The sequence below is a fragment of the Lissotriton helveticus genome, chromosome 3_1, assembly GCF_964261635.1.
Source record: "Lissotriton helveticus chromosome 3_1, aLisHel1.1, whole genome shotgun sequence".
NCBI classification, from domain to species: Eukaryota; Metazoa; Chordata; class Amphibia; order Caudata; family Salamandridae; genus Lissotriton; species Lissotriton helveticus.
The window spans coordinates 378,129,498-378,153,947 of NC_136061.1; the positions used below are offsets into that span (position 1 = coordinate 378,129,498).

Here is a 24,450-nt window from a genome sequence, read left to right on the forward strand (position 1 = left end):
ATGGCTCTGGTGCTTTAAAGTTGAACTGATAGAGGTGAGCGAGATTGGTTTCATTTCCTGCCAACTGGACGCTAGGCTGAACTCGCGATTTGGGCGGGGGGGTCTTCCTTTTATTGGATATGCTTTGCTTGATGCATATGGTGTGAGGGATCAGATTGCCGCCTTGGGCCGGGGTAGAGGCCCCAAAATGCAGCAAACGAGAATGGACAAACATATGGATTAGCCCTGATCCACAACATTCTGCGCTAGGCAAGAAAAGGGAGGAACCTTGGAGGTTGCTGAGGAGCCCATGGGAGCCGAAGTACTAGGGCCATCGCGCCCACAAAGCAAGCGCTAAAGGGTAAGATTGACTCTCCATAGAGGTCAACCTCCTGCATGCAGATGTGCGCGAAGTGCCCTCTTTGTGATAGAACGTGCGCACCAGCCTTAACTAGGACCCCTGCCAAGGGCCTTGCTAGTGAACATGTTTAATTACTGCGATCAAAACCGTATCCTTCACTGGGTGCGTAAGCACGACGATCCTAAATATGAGTGCCATACCATCCGAATAAACCCTGACTATACGCACAGGGTACAGGCCCTGCAGTGCACATTTTTGGACGCCACACAAAAACTCTGATCTTTGAACATCAAGTATATGTTGCTCTTCCCTTCATAGTTACGGGTGGTGTGCTATGGTCAATAACGATTTTCACAAGTCCAGAGGAGGTGTGGACCTGGATCGATACGTTACATCAGGAAACTGACAGTGTGCTGGGGAAATCCACAGGCCCAAGCCTGAGCAGGGTGCCAGGCCCAGTGACTACGCTGAGAGGTGACAGTGGAGCATGGACACTGTTGCAGGCGGCCCCCATTTAGAAGTGCAGCGGGATGGCATGTTGGCTGTTGCGGTGGATGGCTCTCAGGGGGACGTTCTGGGCGGCCATGAAGAAGATGCCACACCATGACAGACATCACAGACATAGAACATATGATGGGCATTGAGGAAGCTTCATGACATTTGAACATGTATTACACGGTGCGTGCTCCACTTTGACATTCAAGATGGTAAATGATGATGCTCTTCCCATCTGGTGTCTGGTTCTCTACATAGGGAGGGGAGAGGGTGTTTGGAGAGTCCTGGATTGCGAGAACGAGGCTGGCTTCGGCCGGTGTGCGACTCGTAACCTTACAGGCCCTCTGCATGTTTAAATAACTGTTAAGTGTTGGTTAGTTATAGACCTTATTCAGACATAGATGCCATATTGAGAGAAGAAAGTGGGGTGACACTCAACAGCATCGTACATAGGAAAACATCTTTGGATTAGAAGGGTTTATGTTTACCTGGGAGAGGGGTTCATTTGGTTCTGTTCATTTTACTGTTTTAAAATTGTTGTAAGGCCGGACTTATTTACAAGCAAAATACATGCACACAGACCACCGAGGGGTTGTGGATAGAGGGAGGGAAAGGGACCGGCCTTCCTACACAGGGCATTGGGAGACGATGGGTAATTTTGCAGCAGAGCGTGCCACTGAGGGGCTTGAAGTGACTGAAGAATCTATGGTAGGAGAGGTGAGAATTATCAATTTAAATGTCAGAGGCATGCAGGACTACACAAAACGTTGCGGGGTGCATACTTACCGTAGACGCTACAGGGTGGGAATAGCCCTTCTGCAGGAGGCTGACCCAGAGGAGAATAAGAAAGAAGAAATGGTGGAAGCAATTATACACATCCACTTACTCCTCATGTGTGAGGAGTATTGCCATATGGATTGCTCCGGGGGTGTCTTTCCGACTAAGAGAGGTGTACGCAGATGTTGAGGGCTGATATCTGTTTCTCATGGGAAAACTGGATGGCAGGGACATAAGTATCTTGAATGTGTGCGGCCCCAGCTACGATGACAGGTCCTACTTCGGGAAGTTGATAAACATGATTACACTGCACATAGAGACAACCCTAATTTGGGAAGGGGATTTCAATTATATTTTAAATGGGAATATGTACAGGTTCCCCCCTAATCATAACACACAATCGGGCATGTTGATGGTCCTGGCGGAGGCAATGGGACAGGTGGACAGTTTTGATGCCTGGAGAGCACTACACCTGACGTGACTGGAGTTCACATACAACTCCGAGATGAACTGTATGTATAGTAGTGTGGACAGAATTAGGCAAGTCGGTGGCCGCTGTGGAGTCCTGGGTTGTTTTTTGTCCGACCATGCCTCGGGACATGTGGGGATGCTTTGCCTATACCCGTATGACCTTTAAACCCAGAGGCTCTGGGAGATGGTGCTTTTCAAGCGGACATACAGGAGGTCCTACACTGATTCTTTGAAGGCAACTAGGGATCCACTGCTACTAGAGCTAATGAGTGGGATGCACTTAAAGCAGTCCTATAAGGGGAGTGCCTTTCTAGAGTGTACGGAATTAAGGATCCGCTATGGAGGAAGTTACATGACCAGGCAGATACATTTAACACATCTTAAATGGGTGCGTAGAGGTACAGAAGGATCCCCTATTGCTGTGCAAGATAGTGGTTTCTAAGTGAGCATTGGGGTAGACCTGGGATCGGCTAGATAAATTTACCCTGAAGGAGTACGGCATTTATTGCATAAGATGGGGACAGACCTGGTTGACTCGTGGCATGGCTCCTCTGTAGATAAAGGCCAACCGCTTTGATTATGTCCCTATGGGCAGAAAATGACAGACTGGTCTACACACAGGTCGCAATCAACAGGGAACTCCAAATATATCTGTCAGTTTTCTACCATAGATGTGATGACTGCCGTCACTGACGTGAATGAGTTCTTGGCGGACTTGGACTTACTGAAACTAGCGGTTTCACAAGAGAAGCCCTGGACATTACGCTAACTAAGGAGGAGATACTAGAGGTGGTAGGGGACATGCCGAGACACAAAACCCCAAGTACAGACCGGTTCCCAACAGAATTCTATGAATACATATGCAGCAGTGTTATCTGAGAAACTGCTAGAAATCTACAATGAAGCAAGGAATAGGGGTGCACTCCCCCAAGCCATGAGCGAGGCACTTCTAGTCATGCTCTTTAAATCAGATCGGCATCCGGAGATCGGCTCCTACCGCCTGCTCTCCATGATTAACGTAGATGTGAAAATAGTTTCCGAAATCTTGGCTAATAGACTGCAAGGGGTAATCGGCCAGATGGTTCCCAGATAGAGATGGCAGTGGTAGCATTCGTAATAGAAAAAGCATTTCATACTGTTGCTTGGGACTTCATATGGGTAGTATTTTTGCATATGGGATTTGGCATGAATTTGCTGAAATGAATAGCTCTACTTTGTTCCCCGCCAATGGCCAGGGTCCGGTCTGCGAAGTGTGTTTAAGATAGTTGGGTATGCAAAGGGGGGTCAACGGGCCTCCATTTAATATCCTCTAATGATATGAAAGAGGTTGGCTTTTTTGTAAATAAAGAAGATTAAGATGTAACAAAAATCCTGCTTTACTTTGGGCTGGTTAGAGATGTCCTACTTAACGCTAAAAGTGAACTAAAATCTCAAGGGTTAAAAATTTCCCAGGAGACCGAGTTGGATCAGTTTGATTCCCCTAGATTGGGCTTTTTGCAATGCCATGGTGTTCTTCAGATAAGTCAAGTTAGACTAGATTAGCACAGGAATCAACTTGGGTCCAGGCATATAGTGGAAAATAGAGAAGGCAAATTGAAAATCACTTTGCCCCAATGGGAGGGAAATAAGAGGAGGCAAACCCATTTGGCCAAAATAGTTATAACTGTCTAGGTTAGGACGAGGAAGTCAGGGAGGGTTGGAACAATTGGAGTACTGTAGACTAAGATGGGAATCGATGCACGGAATTACCTTGGTTTCCTGGAATACACATGGGTTCAGTAATGTATGGAAGCAGCAAATTTTAAAGTAATAATTGATCAGTATGCAATCTTGTCTTTCCAGGAAACATGACTGTGCAAGGACCCCCCCCAGACAGATAATTTATTATCAGCTTTTATTATAAAAGATTGCTAATTTGCTAGTTTCCCGGTAAATGATGCAACAGGAAGAGATGTACCCTTGCCAAATTTTCTTACATTGAATGGCTTTGTGAGTCTTAATAGCTGCGTACCTACTGATATCCCAGCAAGGAAAATCTTCTTTTATACTAACCAGAATTGTCCGATAGATTATGTGTTTGTCCAGGCATGGGTCATTAGTCATGTTAGGAAATTCTAGGTATTACAGATGGAGGGGAGTGATCACTCCCCTTTAAGTACACTTCTTAGTCTGGGCATTGCTTCAGATAAGAAGCTGTTCCCTGTAAAGGTTCAGTATCCAACACGGTTAAGGATAAGAATGTCTGAGAAGCATTTAAATCAACTGAAGGCTCTGCAATACAATTATAACGAAATTACTGTAGAAGAGATACCCCCAGACTTAATTATGTGTAATTAATCAAGGAAGTTCCATCATGCCTAAAAGTCGAACTGAAGATTTTAAGCAAAATGCAAGATGAAAACAAGGTTGAGAAATACTCGAGGAACATCTGGTTTGACAATAAATGTAGACTTATATATAAAAAGCTGAATAAGGAATCTAGAAAAAGAAATAAGGGTCTTAAGAAGCAAAGAGGGTATACCCTGATTCAAATGATTTAAGAAAAGTATTTAAAAATCTGGTAGCAAATAAGAAATGGGTACTTAAGGAGGAATGTTAGAAAGTCATGCTTGAGACAATAGAGTCAATTAACATCAAAACTGTTTGGAGGTTAGTAAAAAATGGACAGGAAAAGCCCTGGGAAATCGACATGTTCGATGGAGGGGATGCTTGGGTAGAATACCTGGAAGAAGCTTACAATAAAGATGCTGTAATTACTCAGAGCCCAGTAAACCTTCATATTAATGCGGAAATAAAGGAGAGGTTTTCAGCACCAATAATGAAGAAGACAATTGAGTTCTTAGAACTTACCAGGGCAGCCGGGACAGACATTCTACCAGCAGTAATAATAAAAACCAATATTGCTTGGCAGACCAGCTTGCTCTATCATCTTTTTCAGAAAATCCTCCTGACCGGACATTTCCCGGATAGTTGGAAGGAAGCAGTTCTCTTCCAGGGGATCCTCATCAATAGTCATAAGCACTGAATATTCCCACCCATGTGCGGGACCCCGGAAACAATATAAAAATATATATGTAAAAAACACATATATCTCGCTCCACATATATGTATGTACATATATTATTTTTCTCACACCAATGCAGCTCCATAACTGAGGCTAAAACAATGTAAACACATATACACGCACTGCAATTAGCAAGGAAGCAAAAGAAAAACACATTAGGTCAAATAACCTTTGAACTTTGTGTTTTAATGAGTAGACCACATATAAATCCTGATAAATTGCTTGTAAATAGACATTGTTAGCCCTCAGGCTGCATTGCAAAACAATAGCATAGAAAATGAAACCATTTTCAACAAAAAACTGGCACCGTGCCTTTAAGGCAACCATGACCCCAGGCTTCCCATCATGCCTCAGGGGTGACAGTTAGGTCAGTTGTTCTTTCCGGTTCCTTCAGTCAGGACCCTGGTGAAACAGCTTCCTTTCTTTTTGGCTTTTTGTCAAAAAATACTCTTGTTACCTACAATTTTTTTGCTTTCACTCGACGTCTTTTAGACCTAGGGTGTTATTGCTACCTTTTTTAGGCTTAAAAAGGGTGATTTTTCTGTCAGAGATGCCTTCCCTCTTTGACAAATGCCCTTCATGTGGAAGGAAGATGGCCAAGACTGATACTCATTCAGTGTGTATCCTGTGCCTACCAGACTCTCATTCCTCGAAAACCTGTGAACACTGCCAGGTTTTAACATCCAGAACTCTGAAAGAACGTGAGAGAATTCGTGTTTATGGGCTTTCTGAGAGAGGAAGATCTCCCAAGAAGCAGAAAAGTCGGAAGGCGCGGTCGACGTCGAAAGAAGCCCCGACTGGTTCACATTCGGCGTCGAGATCGGCGTCGGAGAAGCAGTCGACGGCGACGAAGAAGATGTCTTCAGCGTCAACATCCAAGGTACCTCCGCTACAGACAGCGTTGAGGGATAGGTCACCGTCGAAGCGGAAGAGTTCGACGGCGAGCCACCTGACGTCGAAGCAGCATCATCATGCTGTGACGTCGAGGCATTCTCCGTTGACGCCTGGCCACCGGCGTTCGGCGTCGAGACATCCTCCGTCGACGACTAGTCATGGTCGTTCGGCGTCGAGGGAGCCTCTGTCGACACATCATCGATCGACGTTGAAGCAGCCCACGTCGACACCCGATCAATGGCGTTCGACGTCGAGGCAGCCTCCGTCGCATTCAGACAAGCGGCATTCGGCCTCGAGGCACATCCCGTCGCCGACTGAGCACCGGCGATCGGCGTCGAAGCAGCCTCCGCTGTCGTCGAGCAGACAACCTTCAACGGCGAGATGCTCTATGCCGAAGGACAGTCATCGCCACCCGAGGTCGGCGTCGAGGAAACCACGGTCGACATCGAGAGAGCGTCTATCTGCTCGGCGTCGATACAGCCACCGTCGATGGATCAGCGGAGATCCAGGGAACGGAGCGTTTCGCAGCCAGTGAACATCTCTCCTGCAATGTCACAGGAGAGGTCTCCTTTGAAGCAGGTGATGCAGGAGAAAGAGGGTGCACCATTGGACCAGTCTCAAGTCCTAAGGCCTCAATTGGGTTCTCCAGGATCAGCATCGGCTGCGGAGGTGGGACAATCTCCAGTACAGGATCCTCCTGCCAAGAGAAGGAGGGTCGCAGAAGAGAGATCTCGGTCGAGGTCTTCCTCTAGATCTCTAGTGAGCCTATCCTCCTCCTCCTCAGCATCTCGAAGTGGCAGATCCTCGGATGGACAAAACAGAGATTCGGATAGGGAGAGGTCCAAGTCTCCTGCAAGGTTGCAACAGGATCAAGCGGATCAGCCTCCACGGTCACGTTCCCCAGTGAAGGATCCCACCCACAAATCTCCTCCTGTTCGTCTTTCCCCAAGGTGGTATAGACCCCTTCACCACTGGGCCAAGGACAAGGAGACGGCAGATCGGCTGAGGGCGTATCGAGACCAGGCTCCCCGCCGCAAGGAACAGTCTCGTTCTAGGCACTCAAGTAAGAGAAGATCTCATCACAGAGAGCGATCTCATTCTAGAACGCGCTCAAGTAGAAGATCTAGGTCCAGGAGGACCCGTAGCTCTTCAAGTTCTTCGAGGACCCGATCTCACAGGGATTACTCTCCGACCCTGACAAACAGTCCACCCTCGAGGATATCTACAACTGAGGATATTTTCTTGTTCCACGACATCTTGGGCAGGGGAGCCCTGAAGCTAGGAGTGCCTATGACAGCTCCGCAGATCAAGATGACGGTCATATTTGAAACCCTACAGCACAGAACGACACCCAAACCTTTGTTGCCGTTGGTCCCGGGTATAATGGACCCAGTGAATGAAGTCTTCCTGACTCTGGCAACGGTGAAGTCCGTCCCAGCGAGGATTCTCAAGAAGAATCGTCCTCCTGATGAGGATCCTCTGTTCCTCAAGTCCGATCCCCCGCCTGATTCAGTAATCATTGCGGCGGCTAGAAAGTCCAATGCGGTAGCTTCCTCATCCACGGTACCGCCGGATAAGGACAGCAAGGTGCAAGACTCATGGGGGAGAAGAGTTTGTAACACCTCAGCTTCTTTCCTCAAGGTCTCCAACGCGGAAGCGCTGCTCGGCAGATATGATAGATCTCTACCGGGACTCACTTCAGAGGTTTTCTGCAAAACTTCCTCAGGAAGATAGAAAGGATTTTGAGGAGGTTCTGATGGAGGGCAGTCAAGTCTCCAATCAGATTATTGGAGCGGCGGCAGATGGGGCAACGCTGGCTGCGCATGGTTATGCGCATGGAATCACAGCGAGGAGATCCTCATGGTTGCGCCTTACAGCATTGAAACCCGAGGCGCAAGCCAGAATTCTAAATCTTCCTTTTTCGGGCACGTCTCTCTTTGGTGCGAGTGCTGATGAGGAGATGCAGCGGATGAAGACTAGGTTAGACACCCTCAAAGCCGTGGGGCTTGAAAAGAAAAGGGAATTCCGGAAGAAGTTCCGTTCGGACAACAAGGGCTCTTCGAAGCAGAGGCTTCAAACCCCTCACTGGCAGAAGGGCCAGAACCATCAAGGCCAACAAAAGTCGCAATACAAAGGCAAGCGCAATTCCAAAGGAAATGGAAATCAGCGACAAGGCAACAACTTCAATAAATCTCAGCAGAAGCAATGAGTCTTCACTTCCCCCAGCGCTGTTGTCCACTCCAGTGGAGGGAAGCATTGCGCATCGCAGGACAGAGTGGCAGGCCATTACAAAAGATCAATGGATGTTGTCTACGCTACAGAATGGGTACTGTCTTCGTTTCCCTCGTCTACCTCCACCCGTTCCTCCGATGTCAACGTCAAGCCACCAGCTACAACTGTTAAAGAAAGAAGTAGCGACACTCCTCGAGAAATCAGCCATCGAGAGGGTGCCGGTGGCTCAAAGGGGGAAAGGAGTATACTCGAGGTATTTTCTGGTCAGAAAAAAGGGCCAGAAGGCGGAATACAGGCCTATTCTGGACTTGAGAACACTCAATCTACATGTACGAAAAGAAAAAATTTGCATGTTGGCGCTTCACCAAATATATCCACATCTCAGGAAGGGGGATTGGATGTGTTCGGTGGACCTTCAAGACGCATTTTTTCATGTCCCGATACGAACAGATCACAGAAGATTCCTTCGATTTCGGGTGGGGACCTCTCACTACCAGTTCAAAGTCCTTCCGTTTGGGTTGAAGTCGGCCCCCAGAGTGTTCACGAAGTGTGTCGCAGTGGTGGCGGCAGCTCTACGCCGCATGGGGAGTCTTCGTATACCCATACTTAGACGATTGGCTGTTGAAAGGTCCAACTCCAGACAATGTAAGGAATCAATTCCAGACATGCATAGAACTTTGTCAACGACTAGGCCTGCATGTCAACTACAAGAAGTCGGTCTCCCATCCCACTCAGAAGATTCACTTCCTAGGAGCTCTGCTAGACTCCGAGGTAGGAAAAGTGTTTCCTTCGGAGGAGAGACAGTTTTCAATAGCACTCAAGTGCCAGCAAGTTCTTCGAAACAGGACTCCGAAAGTGCGAAAGATAGCCTCCCTCTTAGGATCGATGGCTTCCTGCATATTCTTGGTACCGAACGCCAGACTTCGGATGCGTCCTCTTCAGCAGGATCTGGAGGACAAATGGGACCAGCAATCAGATCGCTGGGACGATCAGATCACTTTGTCGGAGGTAGCACGATCTTCCATCCTGTGGTGGACGAAGAAGCAGAACATGCAAGTGGGAGTTCTCTTCCATCAATCTCCTCCTACACAAACGATCATCACAGACGCGTCATTGCAAGGCTGGGGGGCGCACATGGGTCCTCTTCAGGTGCAGGGTCTGTGGTCGACCAAAGAAAGCACCTACCACATCAACTTGCTGGAGTTGAGAGCAGTCCACCTGGCCCTCAAAGCGTTCCTTCCCTCGCTTCAGAAAGAGGTGGTTCTAGTACAAACGGACAACACCACCACTATGTACTATTTAAACAAGCAGGGAGGAACCCGCTCAAGGACCCTGTCACTAGAAGCTCAGGGCATCTGGCATTGGCTTCTGGCTCACAAGTTGTCTGTTCAAGCAGTCCACCTCCCAGGAGAGCAGAACGTGAGGGCGGACGCACTAAGTCGGCACTTCGAAGACAGAGAAGACTGGGTTCTCAACGACGAAGTGCTAGAAGACGTTTTCCAGTCTTGGGGTCGTCCTTCCATAGATCTCTTCGCGGACGACGTAAACAGCAAATGCCCAAGCTTCGCCTCAAGGTTCTATCGACCAGGAATGAGGGGGAATGCTCTTTTGTTCGATTGGTCAGGGGATTTTGTGTACGCCTTTCCACCCCTTCCTCTGATCCCGAAGGTGGTGAGCAAGCTGAGCCACTCGTGCACAACAATGATCCTGATTGCCCCCGACTGGCCGAGGCAGTGGTGGTACACGGACCTACTTCACCTGTCAGTGTCTCCTCACAAGAGGCTTCCATGCAGGCCGGACCTGTTATCGAAGATGAACGGGAGGATTCACCATCCCAACCTTCCGTCACTGAACTTGGCAGCATGGCTCCTGAGGTCATTCAGTACGGCCATCTAGGACTGCCACAAGACTGCATGTCCATTCTGAAAGAAGCACAACGTCCTTCCACGAGACATTCTTACGCATGCAAGTGGAAGAGGTTCTATATGTGGTGCGTGCAGAATGGTCACAATCCGGTGAAGAGTCAGGAAGAAGCAGTTCTTCCATACTTGTTGTACATTGCTAAAGCAGGTTTGAAGTTTAACTCCATTAAGGTGCATTTAGCCGCTATAACTGCTTATAGGCGATCACCTTCACAAACCTCTTTTTTCCAGTTACCAGCAGTAAAAGATTTCCTGTAAGGTCTGAAAAAGGTGTACCCTCCTGTACGGCCTTCTTCTCCTCCCTGGGAGCTGAACCTAGTACTATCAAAGTTGATGGGCCCACCTTTTGAGCCCATTCATAAAGCTACTTTACAGCATATTTCCTGGAAAGCGGCTTTTTTGGTAGCGATTACGTCAGCCCGGAGGGTGAGCGAAATTCAGGCCCTATGTACTAAAGAACCGTATACAGTTTTTCATTTGAACAGAGTGGTGCTCAGAACGCACCCTTCTTTCCTGCCGAAAGTGGTGTCAGATTTTCATGTCAATCAGTCTATCTCTTTACCCTCTTTCTTTCCTAATCCCTCTACTCCAGCTGAGAGGGCGTTACACTCTTTGGACCTGAAAAGGGTTTTAAAGTTCTATCTGGACAGGTCCAAGTCTATTCGACATTCTGATCAATTGTTTATTAACTACGGATCGATCAGAACTGGCCATGCAGCATCGAAACGTTCCATTTCCAGGTGGATCATTTCGTGTATCAAACTTGCTTACCAATTGGCGCAGAAACCTCTGGGGTTTACTCCTAAAGCGCATTTCACTAGAGGTAGAGCGGCCACGGCGGCTTACCTACATGATGTGCCCATGTCTGAGATTTGTAAAGCGGCGACCTGGAGGTCTGTCCATACATTTACCAGACATTACTGTCTAGATTCTGATACGAGAGCAGATACCCAGGTGGGCCAGGCCTCCCTGAGGAATCTGTTTAACAGCTGAGTTATTTGGCTGTTATGGCTTGGTTGGGTCATGTACTTCTCATTTACCTGCATGTGGTTGATGGGCTTGCTATTCTATTCAGTGCTTATGACTATTGATGAGGATCCCCTGTAAGAGAAGGATAAGTTACTTACCTGTAATCCTAGTTCTCTTCCAGGGGTATCCTCATCAAAGTCATAAGCAACCCACCCGCCTCCCCAGGTAAATGAGATTTGGTACTAGTTCAATCTTGTGGTTGAGCCCTGTCTTCAGGGTTATGCAAAGAACAACTGACCTAACTGTCACCCCTGAGGCATAATGGGAAGCCTGGGGTCATGGCTGCCTTAAAGGCACGGTGCCAGTTTTTTGTTGAAAATGGTTTCATTTTCTATGCTATTGTTTTGCAATGCAGCCTGAGGGCTAACACTGTCTATTTACAAGCAATTTTTCAGGATTTATGAGTGGTCTACTCATTAAAACACAAAGTTCAAAGGTTATTTGACCTAATGTGTTTTTCTTTTGCTTCCTTGCTAATTGCAGTGCATGTATATGTGTTTACATTGTTTTAGCCTCAGTTATGGAGCTGCATTGGTGTGAGAAAAATAATATATGTACATACATATATGTGGAGCGAGATATGTGTTTTTTACATATATATTTTTATATTGTTTCCGGGGTCCCGCACATGGGCGGGAATATTCAGTGCTTATGACTTTGATGAGGATACCCCTGGAAGAGAACTAGGATTACAGGTAAGTAACTTATCCTTATTAACCTATGCATAAACAAGCATTTGCAATGCAATAGGTCTTGCATTTACACTAGTTTATGCTATTGGCATTGTAAATGACAATGCTTTTTATTTATGTTTTGGTTTTAAAACATAAAAGGCATTGTCATTTACAATGCCAATGGCTTAAACTTGCGTAAACGCGAGACCTATTGCATTGCAAATGCTTGTTCAGTTTTAGAAGAGCTCCTGTTGAAAGCCGGTATATTTCCTGCCATGTGCATACCCCCACCATGTTGCATATTTGGAGATTAGTGCACATAGTTATTTGAAAGTTCGAAATCTAAGAATCCTAGATGTATTCCAGTAATGCATCTATCCTAAAATATCTCAGGACTGACTGTTATCTACGTAATTCTAGACTTCAATGCAAACCCCTCCCCCGGACTTAATCTAGCTGATTGTACAGATGACAAGCAAGCATGTTTGTTTTCAGCAGGGTGGAGAAACCATTTCTACTATGCACCAGAAAGTATGGAGGTGGTCGTTTCTTTTTACTCCCAATAGATGCATGTCCACTTGCCTTTGCAAAGGAGATTTTGCGGAGATGTGGGCTTTCATCCATTTTGCGTAAGTGAAAAGCCAGAGACCTCACACCCCCAGACACAAATAACCTTTCCTTCTGCTCCTTTTAGTGGGACTGGCTGCACCATTGTGTGATACATACGAAGTGTGCATGATTCCCCACCATGTTTCAGGTTCAGGGCTTTCGGCACTCTGGTTGTATAAAGTGCAACCATTATCTAAACTCGAAGTTTGGAATGTTTAGCGGGTATTGGAGTTATAGACTAAACCCAGAAGAGATGACCAGAGCGAGGAAGTGGGTATTTTTTATAGTAACCCTTTTAGGAAATACTGATGCTGTTAGATGTAGCTGTCCCGGTTTATCCGGAGCACTGTATCTAACAAAGACATCACATGCCCTACCCCTCATTAATGAAGACATTTTAATTAGCATGAACAAATTCTAGTTGATTAGTGTGTATGTGACGTAACTTATCCCCTGGGATTGTGGAAGGTGGATGGGTCTCAGCATGAAATTTCTCACCTCCACTCCATATCCCCAGTCGATATGCCCGAACTCTTTCTCCAAGGAAGGCTTTCTCGGCATGTTTTCATGTTTCCTTGGGAGGCGGCTTCCTGATGGTGAGAATTTTTCACAGCGTGTAAAAATCGCTTTACTTAGTCACGTGTTACAGTGTGAAAACCATGGAGCAACAGAGGTTCGATAGACATAGGGGCCCGCTCATATACATAAATTAGGCTGTAATCCCATGTTTACAAATGAGAAGTACTCTTTTTGGCAGGTGTCTTGTATTTACGGATGTGGACACTGCTGCAGACAAAAATACCACTCATGGGGTGAGGCGTGGGCCACACAAGTTGTGATGTGTCTTGAAAGTTTGGGAAAGGCAACACTGTTTCAGTACATTTCCAAACGTGGGGTATCCCTTTTCGCTCTGTAAATGGTAGGAGATTTACGCCACCCCTGGCTGGAATAAATGTACAGCCAGGGTGAGAAGGGGAATGGATCACCCTCAGATTTGCTGTGGTTGCAGGGAAAGGACTGTCTCCACGAGGGGGAGAAAAGCTTATCCACAAGTGCATTTGCACAGGGAACGTTATCGGTGCTGCGCGGAGTTCTTCGCTGTGGAGAACTTGTTGCAGCTGGAATAGGAGCCTGTATAAAAAGCCACATGACCTTTCCATAAGTACACCCTGTAAACCTGCGCCTGGCTCCGCGTTTCCAGTGTATTCCCAAGAATGTAGGAAAGGTACGTTCTGTCGAAGATCTTTCTTTGCGAACTTTTCGTGAATTGGGCCCATAGTGTCTATAAACCAGTCTTTTACATTAAAAATAACTTTAATCTCGCAAACATTGACTTTTCATTCACCCAGAATCTCACAGCATAATTGAAGGTCACTTAAGGAGGAACGCGCGCGAGCCTCTTTAGCACCCCCTGACTCACTTCACGCATAATCAAAGGAGGGTAAATCCTACCAATAAACTCCAGAAAATGAAAGTGTGGGGTCGCGTGGCCTCCAGGAATTCCATTAACGCTTTTTGCTGCGTGCCATGCACGAGGTTATTTTCAGCTGATCCCCACCACCTCCTATGACACGATCGTGCCTAGGTGCGCGGTTGCCTTTCCGTGTTTCTCCTTGCGTATGTAAACCTGCCAAACCCCAGCACAATATCCCTCGCTGTTCACCTGCAGTCCATCCGTCCCCTCGACCACTTCCCCAAAGATGTCTGCCTTTGACCGAAACCTGATACGAATCGTGTCCACATTAACAAGCCGTGAGCGTGCATGCTCCCGAACTTCCGGTTTTGGGATGTGCACGCTCACGGCTGTCGTGGGGCGGGACTTCCGTCTTCTGCGAGAAGCCCACGCCCACGGAGTGGATGGCCCAGAGGAGCGGTGGCAGCAGAAGTCAGGAGTGGCGGCTGAGGCCGCTGATGTGCTAAGTGGGACTTAGTCGGGGGGCGGTGTGTGTGTGTGTACGTGTATGTGTGTCCGTGTGTGCGCGTCTGTCTGTGTGTGTATGCGCGTGTGTGCGTGCCTTCGGCCGGCCTGCGTAAGCGCGTCCACAGACCCTGATCGGCTCGTGCACCGGTCTGTACCACTTCGGAGGGAAAACAACAACAATAGGTCTCGCTGGCGACATGCGTCGCCAAGTGCGAGACCTAAAAATGAGAGCTTTCCCTTCCTGGAAGCTATCGGCAAATAAACATGTTATATGCGAGTGGGAAAGTCTGTTGAAAAATCCTTTTGAGGATGTTGAAATAATGAGCAGAAGCAAACTCACTAAATCCCCTAGAGCAAGGAGGTTTCAAAGAGGGTCACTTAACGTCAGCCCATTGTTTTAGTCTATGGGCATTAGCCAGGAAATCAATAGAGCAATTTGGTAGATTATACTTTTTTTTGTGGTTTTTCACTCCGCTTTTGACTCTGTTGATCAATCCTTGGTAGGAGAGACACTAAGAAGCTATGAAATTCCGGATGGTCTACTCCTGATTTAACAAGAACTGCATAGAGATAACTGGGCCCAGGGGGAATTAGATCTCAAGGGATCTCTTTCAAGGAGAATAAACATAAGAAATGACCTGAGACAAGGGTATGTGTTAGCCCCCATTTTGTTTTCTTTATTCTTGGCTTATTTACCATAAACACTAAACCAATCGAATAGCTTCAGCCCTAAAATGAATGGCATGTAAGTTGCCTCTTATATGCAGACGATCTAGTAATTCTAGATCTGACAGAAATCGGCCTCCAGAGAAAGCTATACATCTTCACGGATCATTGTAGGAGGAAAAAACGAATAATAAATATGGAAAAGGCAAAAGTGCTTCCAATTAGGAAGAAAAGGATAAAGGCGGTTTGGGCTACAAATAAAGTCAAAATCGAGACAGATATCAAATATAAATATTTGGGGATGTGGTTCTTAAATAATTTGTTGTAGAAGGAACATATTGCATCTCTGGAGGTTAGGGCACCCTCATCCATAGGTGGGGGAGGGGCTAGGAAATTTGACAGCCAGTTCGGGGGCCCCTCCATAAGACCGGTGCTGGCACTCTATCAGGGAATGATATGGTTTCTGATTCAGTATGGTGCTGAGATAGTCTGTATCAGTTGGAAATCAAATTGGGACCTTGAAGATGTTAGGTGCCTAAAAAGATGACTTTCTCTTCCACCATCTTCTATAGCCCAAGCTGTTAGAATAGAAACTGGTCTGACGGGATGGACTCATTTACCATATGCAGAGACAATACAATTCTGGACAAGAACAGATTGTGCAGAGCTCCCCAAAATCTCATCACTATGCAAAAAAGAAATTGTGAGAAACAAGTTAACTTGGACAAGATATCCTCAATTGCTACCAGAAATTAAAAATAGAATGTAAGATTGATCGGGCTTGCGTGAGTAAATCTGAGCTCAAAAGAGCAACGCAACAGGTATGTAGAGAGTAAGACTTAAATTATTTAAGGAAGAAGAAATTAATGTCCCTCCTGATAAAATCGTGGATGGGGAGAAGACATTTCCTTATTTGGCGAAGCTACCTAAGGTATGACTACAACGATATTTATTGAAATTTAGATGCAGGGTAAACCAGGTTTTAATTTGTAATGCTCATGGTGCTCTGTTACACAAGGCTAAAACCTGCAAATGTGGCCTTAATACGAAGGGATATCTAAAACATATTTTAGTGGATTATTTGTGGTTTTTAGCTCAACGAAAGTTAAAAAAACCAGAATATGATATTGGGGAAAGGTGACAAGCAGTTAATCTACTCTTGGATATGGGGTTCTTGGATGTAACCTGCCCCTTGGGGCGATTTTATTGTATGATGAATTGTGGTAACGTTGTGTTTTAACTGTGGGTTCGGACCGATTTAGTTAATAATTTTACATGTTTGTATATTGGTTTTATTGTGCTTACGTTTAAAGACCAAAGTATAAAATAAACATATGTTTGACTGACTAGACTTTGAGGAGGGAGGGTTCGGCTTGCCGGACATGGAATTATACTATATAGCGGCACAGCTTCAACACGCTGCTCAGTGGTGTGGATGGGCCCAATGATGAGAAACAGGTTGGTTTACCGATTATATGGAGTGCTGCAGTGGGATAGGCCTGGAACCTTGATGGGGGTGGGTGCCGGACAGCGTCCTCAGGAACGAGGAATGGGCAAAAGCCTGAATATTAGTACAAGAAGTCTTGTGCAAGGCGAGTCTTAAATTGGCGCACTTCTATGTTGTACATTGTGCAAACTTATCACTGCAGAGATTACATAGCATATACAGAACTGGTTTGGATGCTTGCCCTCGGTGTGGAGCAGCGGAGGCGGACTTCCTGCACATGGCTTGGGGGTGTGAGGGTTGGTGCCCTATTTGAGCACAATCACACTGGGACCCTGGGAGGTGACTGACATATGCATAGATAGCTTGGTACGCCACTGTCTGCTACACCTCATACCATGCCCTGGAGGAAGTAAGGTTCATTATACATTTTCAATGCTGGGCCTCGTATTGGCCGCCAGGATAATCGCTATTAGATGGCCGTTGCCCAGGCCACACACATACGACCAATGGAACAGGGATATGGGTGAGTGGGCTTTGGCTGAAGATCGTCAAATGTGAGCAGTCCGAACTGACGAGAAGGTAGAGAAGGACTGTTTTGATTGGGCAGGAATGCTGCAAGAACTTCTGGCCCCAGCCTTGGAGGGGAGCGCTGCTAATGACTAAGACACTGGCGCACCTACACAGGCGGCCTGTAATACTTACCCCAACAGATGGCTGCTGCTGGGGTTAGTGTGTGTTTGGGCCCCTGCAGAGGATGGTGCAGGAAGGAGAGGGTGCATGAGTACGTACCGAATAATGAACACTTGCAATGTCTTGTATACTGAACTGCCTGAAGTTGTGCATTTATGTGGATTCATCGTAAAATTAAAAATAAATGTGTTTCAACATAAAAAGGATGTAGCACCAGGCTTTTCGGATTGGTGGCAGAAATGCTGGGCAGTACGATGTCGCCTTGGTGCACAATATTTTCCTGTCCAATCAACAAAAAACATGCTGGGTTTTCCTCCTACAGGACCAGGCACTCTTCTTTCGTAACTGAACAAACAGCCAGGCTTCAGGTGGTGTGTCTTAGTCTACAGTGTGAAAACATGCCAAATGAAGGCGACTATGTGTTCAGCCAAAACGAACATCTCTTGATCATACAGATCACAAAGTTCTTGTAACTTCCCCCTCCCCATAATATTTTGCACTAATTTTTCCGTGGACAGAAGCAGCAGGTTCTGTTCTTTTGAAAGTGCTAGTGAGTATAGGAATGGAAAGCCTAGCCATTGGGCAAGTCTTTTCTGTGCCCAAAATGTTGTAGCCCTTGTCTTTACCTCTCTGGATATGCCCGTCGGTAACCGAGCCACAAGTGGTATACCCTCCATTTGCCCTCGTTTAGGTTTAAAGTATGGCAGTCTAGCATCCGGAATGTACCAATGTCTGACAAGCTGTTCCTGAGCTAAAAGATAGTATAATTTGTCTTTCGGAACCTCCAGTCCGCCCTTCTCATACGATAGTGTAAAAATGTCACAACTAACTCTGGGTTGTTTCACAGCCCACACTAGTTTAAGAAGTGAGCTCCGGGCATCTGGAATTTTTTTTGTGTAAGTGGGATAGGTATATTCATAAACAGATGTAAAAATCAGGTGAGACCACTATTTTGAGTATGTCTGTTCTGCCAGCAAGGGACATGGGGAGTTTATTCCAGCAATCTATTTGTGTCCATAGCTGATCTATAGCTAGGCCATAAATTCAGACACAGGATTGTGTCTATCTCTGTGAAGAATTATGCCCAGATATTACACCGAATCTGCCATCCATTGAATGGGAAATTCAAAGTCAGCTTGAAGCATATGCTCAGTAAGGGAGGAACAGCTCGGATTTGTACCAATTAAAGGTCAAACCAGAAACCCACCAAATCTAATGATTTCACAGTCCAAGGCAGCAATGTTCAGGACGGGTCTTTGACGAACAATAGCATGTTGTCAGCATACATGGATAGCAGTAGTTGGCCAGTACGAAGCGCAAGTCCCCTGTGTAGATCCCTCACCTGTACTTCTGCACCAAAAGGCCTATGAGGAGGACAAACAGATGGAAAACGGGTCTGATGTCAAAACATTCACTAGGACCCTAGCTACAGGTTATGTGTAAAGGAGCCAAACTAAATTAGTGAAGCCTTATGGCTTTCCCACTTTGAATAGTATTTCCATAGGAAACAACAATTCCAGAGAATCAAATGTTTTTTCAGTGTCCAGAACAACAACTATGCTTCTAAGTCTGGGTTCTGATGATTCATTACAGCTTAAATAGTGTGGAGATCAATAGCTCTAGAACTGTTTGGCAAAAATCCAATTTGTACTGGGGAGAGAAGTTGTTCCATAAGTACAGACAGCCTAGCGGCAATCACCATAGCTATTATCTTATTATCTTCTAGATGAATCTGATACGGTGGCCTGTATGAAGCACATGCCATGGGTTCTTTACTGAGTTCCAGCAGTAGTGTAACCACTGCTTCGTGGAAATATGGTGGTAGAACGCCTTTGTCCAGGTACTCAGTACATACCTCGGGCAGGTGAGGAGCAAGTGTGTGTTTGATTGCTTTTTAAAAGCCCCCATTGTTGTCTAACATTGTGAACATGCATATAATGCAACACAGGTCAAGTCTGTTCTGTTCGATTCTATGGACGTATTATGCAAAGGGAATATGTTAGTACTTCTGCACAACAGCTGTAGAAATGAAAACTACAATGAAAAGGCAGCTTGGAATAAAACTCAGACTATGTCCAGCCGACGCAAGGTCATCTGTCAGAGCTAAATTCTTGGCTTCTCTCTGTCATCTCACACCAATCAGCTGTCAGATTAAAGGAGGTGAAGACCAAGATTTGATGTACTTTTTGCAGAGTAACCGTGCATCCGATGGGTTAACATATACATGTGATCTCCCCTCAATGTCAACTTTTAGTCGTGCTGGGTATAGCATACCATATCAGACACTCTTAGCACAAAGCAGCTTGTTGACATCAGCAAACTTCTTATGGGCCTCTTAAACCGATGGTGTAAATTCAGGAAAATGGATAGCGTTGAACCTTGATATTGCAGAGGCCCCCTACTCTCTTGCAAGATGCAAGGCTGTGTCACTGTATTGGAAATTTCATACCAGGCAATTTGAGGTCTCGGAGGGCTGGATGTGGGCCCTTTCAACCAGAAACACCTCGAGAAGCTGAACTTCCCAAAGAGTTTGGAGAGCAATCCCTCCACAAATATATCTGGTTGTCCTATGTTTGTAGACTCTGCTATCCCAGAGATGCAAAAATATTGCAGTAAGACCTGCCCTCCAAGTCTTCATTTTTGACCATCATCGCAGTGCGTTCTTTCTATTTTAGCCACCTTGGTGGTGTTGGATGTGGCATCATGCTCTTGGGCCGAGATGTTCCGCTTTGACAGCCGATCTGGCGCTATGCCTGTCCAGTGTTTCCGAGAGTATGTCCAGCCTGGACAACATGGAATCCATCTTGATATCTATAGATTGGAGCCTAGACTTAAGCTCCAGCAGAATGTCCTCTATTCTGGTTCGTAGAACCACCAGGCAGTCCGTCCAACATGCCCCCCTAGCTGTCTAACATTGTGGTCATCTTTCCTGCAGTTTTCCTGGGATAAAAATGAATTTTACTCTGTCTCAAGTCCCTTTTTTCCACGATGTTCTAAGTACACAGTTAGTTACTGATAAATAGTAGAGGGAGAGGGACATTCAGGTCCACACTACTGCGTCCCTCTCATCTCTTGGTCAACTCAAGTGGGCTTGAGGGAAACACCAGTAAGAGAGGCTCCCTATGGGGGCCTGTTCAAACGCAATGCATCACCAGCAGGAAGGAGCAGTAAATAAGTGTTGGATCATTGCATCAATCACTGACCCCACATTCAAGAAGGTCCGGTACACAGGATAGTAAGGGTCGTTTCGCTTAACGCACCCCGCGTGGTCCAATGTGTCTACCAGGAAATGGACAGCTACTCGTTGAAAGCTGTGCACCGGTGACTGCCTCACATCAAGGATCTCACAGTGCCAAGCGATTAGAGCCTCTGGCACTACTCCACACAATTACAAATGGTGAGCGTCAGGATCCAGGTGTTGTCTAACAGGCCCGTGTCATCGTGAGGGGGGCTTCTGCAATGGCCTGAAGCTCACTCACAGTCCCTGACCCCTCCAGGCCTCTGAGTCCTGACATGGTACATTCAAGTACCAAGGAGCTCGGTGCATGGAGCTAGCCAGGCATCAGACCAGAGCACCCACTGGCGCCAGCCGCTCCAAGGTTTACTCAGAGACCCCAATCTGCTGCCGGGAGAAAGTGGGGTCCCTGTTTACTGCAAGATACCTGGTCCGACTGCAGAGCTCCGTGTTAGGCAGCCATCTTGGTTGCCAGAGTGGTCACACCTCATGGCAAACAATTATTCCTTTTTTTTAAACAAGATTTTATTGTTTTTAACATGTACCATAACACTGTGAAGCCTGTGCTGTGCGAGCATACACCTACTGTATGATCAAGAGATACAGTATAAGTCATGGTATTCCCCCCCCCCCATTTAACCCAAATATTCTTGTGTATTGCCGACAGCTCCTAGCCGTGTATTTTGGTTCTTCCACGTTGGCACACCAGTCTATCGAAGCCCGTCAAGACTCTAACCTTGGGGAGGTGGCAGAGGGGAGATGCTGAAGTCTAGTGTCTCACTATGTCCCTTTAGGCCAATGTGGTTCTGAGCCAAACCAAATTGTGATCTCCCTGGTTCCCGTCTGTATCATCCAGGATATCCTGTAAAGCTTCCCTGGGTGATGGCTCCGATACCCTCCAAGGACAATTGATATTATATTGACGATATTTCCCCTGTATAATGTTATGACTGGACAGTCCCATACCATGTAGAAGAAATCTCACGGCTCCGGGCAATGGAAGCAAGTAGGTGCTGTACGTCTGTTTGACTGCCATAGCGGTAAGGGCACCATGTGTGACTGTTGAGGTACTTTAGTTGGATGAGATGAAGTCTTGAGGAAATTACCAATACGCTCATGGACATGAGCGCATCCCTCAAATCACTGTCGTCTAGTCGTCCCACCCAACCTTCACAGCTCGTCTTCAGGGACTTGAATAGATCCGGTGCATGGAGCACCAGGATCTGTAAAATTGTAAGACCACTTCCTTCCACATCTGGTCTGATAGGACCCTAGCCTCAATCGGATGATATTTAGGTAGTTGATCGAGGAAATGTCGTGAGATTGGAGAGTATGGCATACTTGCAGAAAGATTTCATGTGTGTTCTGTGCCATAAGTCACCTAATTTAATTCTACCGATTAGGTCCTCAGTTCTTGAAGGCCTCCAGCATTGCCGTGTGTCGCTGCCAGGCACACTGCCAGTGGCGGGGGGGGGGAGGGGTAGGGGGATTGAGAGTGAGTTTTTTATCCCATCCATCTCAATGTAGGACACATAAAACAGCCCCATAATTGAATCTTGATCCATCAGGTCACTTTTAAACGGAAGGCGGGGTTGTGCCATCTCCCAATCATTCAGGCATTCACTACTAGGATCGGTGCTGCCCAGTAGTAGAGGCAGACATCTGTTATGTCTATACCCCCATCATATGCTGATTGTACACATTTACCAAAAGACAGCTATTTCTGCCTGAGAAAGGCACACATTTTTCTTGATAGCTCCTCAAACCAAGTCTGTGGAATGAGCAGGGCAAGGTTCTGGAGAACGTAAAGTAAATGCTGCAGCACCAACATTTTAAACAGGGCTACTCTACCAAGAATGTTTATGGGGATTTTTGCCTATCTAGCAAGGTCCTCAGTTATCCTAAACAACGCCGAACAAGAATTAACATCTGCGTCATCCCATGAGGCGGACTCTCCTTCATCAGAGTCTGAACTCATGTTCCAGTGGCTCTCACAACAACAAGGCCTCTAGCTTTAGTCCATGCTACTTCTCTTATTGCAGTTGCCCTTCTGGAAGATCAGCGACTGATGGTGAGATTCACCCTGTGAGCTCTCATAAAGTGTTCCGCCCCACCCCCTCAATATCGGACCATGGCTGTTTTCAATGTAATCATGAAGCCGGTGATTGCTGGTCACCAGACAATCTCTCTGGGTCTTCAAGAGATGGTGACTGAAGTGAAGTCACACCAAGAGATGCATGCTGTATGTCTTCCCTCGCTTACCCTAAACTAACTCTGGTCTGTTAAGATTCTCATTAGCTGTTTAATGTGGCCCCACAGCCCCTCCTAGTGCCTGTACGTGTGGAGGAGGTCTTAGTAGCTGAGTAAGAGGAAGGAGCCCAGGCATTACTTCCCTCAACTCGTGGAAGGTATTCTACCACGCTACCTGGTTTGGGAGTTTGAAATTTCTTTTCCAGAACATTTTTAATTAGGAACTGCAATTGTTTTGAACATTTACATTACTTTTGTGGATGTAAACCGCTTTTAACTATGCACGTAGGCTGATACCCTGACATTCCTAATATGTTTTTTAAGTTAGCCACACCCCCACCAAGTTAAATGAACCTCCATGAACGAATACTCTATTTTTTCTCCTTCAAAGAACAGTTTACTTTTTTTTTAAGCAAATGCTTAATTTAATGTGAACTTTATTTATATATTTTATATAAAAATATTTTCTAATTTATAAGTAGTTGTGTTTTGTACTTTTGTACTTTTTGTTTGTGTGTTGGGATGCGTATGGAGGTATGCGATTGTGTTATTCTAATCTAAAGCTTATTAAGTATAACACACTGCAGTACATCATTCTAACACCCACTTATTAAGGCAAGGTGAACAAAATATGGTGCACAGGTAAAGTGTAAGTGAAATTTATTGAAAAAGATCAAATAAAGTGTTTCCACATGCATTGAAAGTTGTGGGAATGGCAATTTTCACAATTGGAATGTTTTTGTGAGGATGGGCGCTTGACTAGTAGATTATAAAGTCATAGGAGTGAAGTTTGATGTACATGCTGGGTTGTTTGAGTGGTTTTCGGGAGGTTGGAGGATAGGATATGAGAGGCGGGATGTGCACATGTTGAATAATTCTAGTAGGGAACCGGTGCACTCGCTGGTCGTAACAGAGTGAATAAAGTAATCGATAGTAATCAAAGCTTTGGGTGCTCCAGGTGTTCACCTCCTAGTCCATGAGGTGCCAAACACTATAAGACAATAGAAAAACCTTACACTGTGTAAGGTATAACCTGGTGCACTTAAGGAGAGCAAACAGCGTGTAGTATTTTCAAAAGAAAAGTAAATAGTTTGATTCTGGAAGATATTCTTCAATTTTATTAATCACTGGATTCCATAAGTCATCATCTTTTTTCTAATGATTTGAAATCCATACTTTCATAGTGATGAAATATATGTCAATTATTCATGATTCAGTTGATGTAACATAATTTCAAGGTAGGCAACATCCCCTATACATTTCGTGCATAGCACTTCATCAGGGGGAATCTGTAAACAAAAGTAAGTGTAAAACATATGGTCGCTGATCAAGAGGCCAGTTAGTGGTAGTGATGGTGAATTGGTAGCGAACTTCTCTACATGTACATTGTAATAAGGGTGCTGTTAGGATGGGCACAGGGTCATAAAGTGTATAGCGTGGTATCAGGTCGTGTGCAAGCTGATAACTCTAATCATATGGGTTAGTGTGAAGGTAGTAAGGATTTAGTACGACATCCAGTAATGTGGCCGATCTGCCCGTGCACTCTTTAATCTTTAAGAAAATATGAGTTGTTTGGAAATGTTACACGCTGATAGAGGTGCTCAATGGGCTCTGTGACAAGACGTGGGTATCTGGTAGTATGAAGTGTAGAAGAAGAAGTGATGTAACCTTCACCAAAAGGAACATGGATTGTGCAAAAGGTACGTGAAAAAGTTCCCCCTGATGAAGTGCTGT

General features: G+C 45.8%; 1 protein-coding gene across 1 annotated transcript in view; it reads left to right on the forward strand.

Moving 5' to 3' along the window:
- PIGS (phosphatidylinositol glycan anchor biosynthesis class S) overlaps positions 1 to 24,450 on the forward strand; it is a 198,835-nt gene that overhangs the window by 166,976 nt on the left and 7,409 nt on the right. The window lies entirely within an intron of this gene.